Source organism: Megalobrama amblycephala, unplaced genomic scaffold (assembly GCF_018812025.1).
Source record: "Megalobrama amblycephala isolate DHTTF-2021 unplaced genomic scaffold, ASM1881202v1 scaffold265, whole genome shotgun sequence".
Classification (NCBI taxonomy): domain Eukaryota; kingdom Metazoa; phylum Chordata; class Actinopteri; order Cypriniformes; family Xenocyprididae; genus Megalobrama; species Megalobrama amblycephala.
The window spans coordinates 571,939-576,842 of NW_025953341.1; positions in this window are offsets into that span (position 1 = coordinate 571,939).

Genomic DNA, 4,904 nt, shown 5'->3' on the forward strand with positions numbered 1-4,904 from the left:
CACAGACAGAAGCGGTTTTAATTGCTTTCTTATTTGTTTTTGAAGAACCAAAAACAAAGGTTGGGTTTTACTGTACTTACATTTATGTATGTGAAATTTAGCAAAAATTCTAATTAAATTTAGAATATAAATTTGGGGGATCTATTGGGGGATCTTCTATTTTATTTGGGGGATATTAGTAAAACCAAATATAACATTTTCTAAACACAAAGAAAAAGTGGGGTCAATGTAATCAATTATAAATCTAGACAAATCTTTCCAAAATTTTCTCACATGAGTGCAATGCTGAAACAAATGAAACAAAGTTTCAGCCATTGCAAAAAGAACAGTTCAAATCAATATCCTCTTTAAATTTAACAAGAAAATTATTTACTGGGTAGTATCTGTGTAAGATTTTGAAAGTTATTTCCTTAATTTTATTTACCAATAAATATTTGTTTGGCAAAGTCCAGATAGCTTTCCATAATAAACCATCCAGTCAATTCCAATAAACAGCACAGTTAGGCCTGGTGACAATGTCTTTTTGAAAAAGAGAACAAATAGTTTTATTAACATTTAAGCCTCTGGGGGCAAAAGTTTCCCAATTGCATTATTAAATAAATCAAAGGAAGAAGAGGGCGCAATACTGGTTTGGGCGTTAGCTCTGAATAATGCCAAGACCCCTGTGGGAATCGCATCTATGACAATAGAAAACTCCCTTGGTGTCACTGGAAATTTATGGAAATCTAGAAACTCAGAATAAAATATTGTAATTGTTCAAAATTGTTCCTAACAGGGACCAAGCCAGCAACATTTGTTTGTAAAATCAAGATAAGATCAGAGGGATTTTGTCACTTTTGTAATTGCAAATCAAGAAAAATTCAAGATCACCTACTTTGGAGAAAACAAAACTGGGTATAAAATTCCAAAGAGAATTTGGATTTAGAATGAAATGTCTAATACAATTAATTTTAAAAATGTTATTTAAAGTACTGAAATCAAGGAAGTTCAATCTACCTGATTCATAAGTATTCATTATTACAGTTTTCAAAATATAATGTGTTTTGTTTTTCCAAAGACAATTAAATAAAGCAGTATCGATAACTTTACAGATCTCGATGGAAGTAGCAGTATAGACTAGCATAGACACAAGACTCTACCTTTTAGGGAGTTGAGTGCTCTTTTTTTATTTTTTATTTTTTATTTTTTTTTTGAGTCAAGAGTGCTCTTTTTCTTTTCTTTTTTTTAATTATGATTGCAAACAATACAGAGATGACATTAATAAAAAACAACTTTGCATACATTACACAGAATGTATCAACAATATGTCCGACGTCATCTGAACATATGGAAGAGAAGAGGAAAAAAAAAATAACAATGATTGTTTTTTGTTTTGTTTGTTTGTTTGTTTTTTTATGCTTTATTAACGCAAAATATATACAGAGTTGTAACAAGATCAAAGCATAATATGCATCAGAATACAATCTGTATTACATAAGGGTAAACCGAACAAAACAAAAATAAAGAGAAAACAAAAGGAAATAAGAGAAGAGAGGGTACATTCCATACTTTGTTGAAGAAAATACATACATTCTATCTATGTAAGAAAATACATAGATTTCTATTATCCAAAAATGTTTAATGAAGAGCATATTGTAGTAGTTTTAATTGCTTTCTAAGCACAATTTAATCTCCTTCTTAAAGACTATGAAATTGGGCTTGCCGTTTGTAAACTTGCATTTGTGGATATTAAATTTACAAAAAAATAAAATAAAATTAATTATAAATCCAATATCCTTTGAGCATTGGGTTTTAACATAATAACCTAAAATCACATGCATATAGGATAAAACAAAAGTTTTTAAGATATTGCCAGCAATAAAGTTCTCAACATCTTTCCAGAAACACTGTGTATCTTCACAGGACCAAAACAAATGAGAGATGGTTTCAGTGGAATTTTCACAAAAGGAGCATTTTACTTCGATATCATTTTTAAATCTTTATATAAATTGTTTAGTAGGATAGACTCTATGAATTATTTTGTATGAAATTTCCTTAACCTCATTTGTAAGGAGCAACTTCTGGGGCAGTGACCAAACTTGAGTCCAATTTACATTATGAAAGAGATTGTTCCAATAAGAAATAACAGGAGTAGAAATATTCTCTTTTAAAAATAAAGATCTAATTTTATGATTGTTGGACTTTAACCCAGAAAAGCAAATTATGCCAAACTGGAGTATTTTCAGGTCTTGGAGGGCATACAGATAGTGCAGATAAAAAAGTATTATTTTTAAAAAGCATTCCTACTCCAGCAGGAATAGCCTTGGTAACCACATTGAATTCTTTTAGTGTGATAGGTATTTTGTATTTTGAGATAAAGTCTGCAAACTCAAGTAAAGTTCCATCATTATTGAATAATTGGCTAACTAATATCAGGCCGCTCCTAAACCAATTGTGAAAAAATAAAGATTTATTCCTACACAAGGTATTTCCATTATTCCAGATAAAAAACCTTTGGGGAGAGAAGTTATGTTTATAGATAAGACTCCAAGCAGCAAGTGCTTGTTGGTAAAATTTAGAGCTTAATTGGAAGTTTTTCAATTTTATAGTTACACATTAAAAGGAATTCAATTCCACCCAAGTGAGAGAAGATATATTGGGGTATTACATTCCAGACAGACGATGGGTTTTGGAGATATTGTCTGAGCCAGTTTATTTTAAAAGTGTTATTTAGAGAGCCAAAGTCAATAAAATTTAGGCCGCCTTTATCATATGAATTTAATATGACTGATTTCTTAATGTAATGAATTTTATTTTTCCATAAAAATCTAGTCAACATAATGTCAATTAATTTACATGTTTGTTTGTCGACATTTAATGACTGGGCAGTATACGATAAACGAGAAATGCCTTCTGCTTTAGTGAGCAGAACTCTGCCTTTGAGCGATAGATCTCTCTGCAACCAGTTATTCAATACCTTACGTGTCTTCTCAATAATTGGAGTAAAATTGGAGTGGCATCTAGTCTTATTATTTTTAATAATTTTAATCCCCAAGTAGGTGACACTTTCTCTTATAGGAATGTTGCAGATTGAGGACACCAAGCATTTACCTACTGGAAGCAACTCACATTTATTGATATTGAGCTGAAGGCCCGAGGCTTTGGAAAAAGGCTTGATAGTTTCTAATGCTATAGCTACTTGAGAGACATCCTTCAGAAACAAGGCAATATCATCAGCTAACTGCCTTATTATCACTTCGGTGTCAGCGATGGTGATTCTTTTTAAAGGGCTTTTCCTAATATGTAAATTTAGAAGCTGTGTAGCTATCAGAAATAAATACGGAGAGATTGGACATCCCTGTCTGACCCCGCGATTCAGAGAAAATCTAGGAGAGGTGCCACTGCCGAGTTTTATAGAGCTATTGCCATTGGTATAAAGCATTTTGACAGATCTGCAAAAAAACTCACCAAATCCCATCTTGCGGAGGGTTTGAAATAAAAACTCATGTTCTAAGGAGTCAAAAGCTTTGTAATAGTCAAAGAAAAGGATAAAAGAATCATTAGAAATAAAATCAGAATAATCTAATATATCTAAGACCAGACGTATATTATTAAAGATATGCCTTTTTTGTAAAAAGCCAGACTGGCATTCATCAATCATTTCAGTCTTTTTGACATAATCAAAGCTATTATTTTAAGTAATTGGCCGCCAGCTATCAATTAAAAGAGGGTCTTTATTCGGTTTAACAAGCAGGGTAATAAGTCCTTGACACAAGGTTGGAGGAAGCAAAGCTTTATCAAGACTCTCATCAAAAACTTCAAACAAGAAAGGAGCTAAGGTCTTACTAAATGCTTTATAGAACTCGGCTGTTAGACCATCTGTTCCTGGAGATCTATTATTCTTCAAATCATATATGGCATCAATAATTTCTTGTAATCTAAGAGGAGCATTGCATATAATAGAATCCTCAACACTAAGTTGCTTTATGTTGGGCAGGGATTCAAAAAATTGGGAGGCAGATTGTTGACAAAAATTAGAAGTATACAGATTACTATAAAAATCAGAACAAAAATTAGCAATGATTTTGGGGTCTTTAACAATATCACCATTAATATTCAACTGTTCAATACAATTATTTTTGGCTTGTTGTCTCTCAAGTCTAAAGAAGTAGGCAGAGTTCTTTTCGCCCTCCTCAAGCCATTTCCTTCGAGACCTTATAAAAGCTCCTTCAGCCTTTCTATTGTAAATTTCCTCTAATTAAGTTTCTGCTTTATCAATGTCAGACATTTCTTCTACTTTTTTAGATAATAAGATGGAAATGTTGACTAAAATTTTATCCTCATCAATCTTCCTTTTCTTTGCCAAACAATGATTGTTGTCAAGAGTGCTCTTGTGGCTGCATGAGCTCTGATGACGACATAGCTGTTTCACGATTTGCTGGATTCACCGCATGACAACGATCACGTGTGTTTCGTGTTTATTCTGAAACCTCCAGTTCCACTAATGCTCACAAATCTGTATTTTTATAACAGTTAAAGCTCTTTTCATGTAGTCTCGATGTTATATCGTGTCATGTTTATCAAAATATAACAGATAAAAACGTAGACCCCACTTCTTTGATATTTAATAGTATGCTTATGTTGAACTTTATTCTTGTACAGACACTGTAAGCAATACATAAAGTATTGAATAAAATGCCTCTGAAACATCTGTGTAGCTATTTGACAAATATTGCATTTATTTCAATTAAGCTGTGATAAAGTATGCAAACGCAGCGCGAGTGTCACTACGGGAAGCAGAAAGCGTCCGACTTCACGTCTCCGTCTTGTTTGTATGGGAAGCATCGGCGCTCCGCAGACTCATTAAAGTACCGCGAGAGCGATTCAAAAGCAATACGAGTCGTATGCTCTCCAAACGCTCTCGC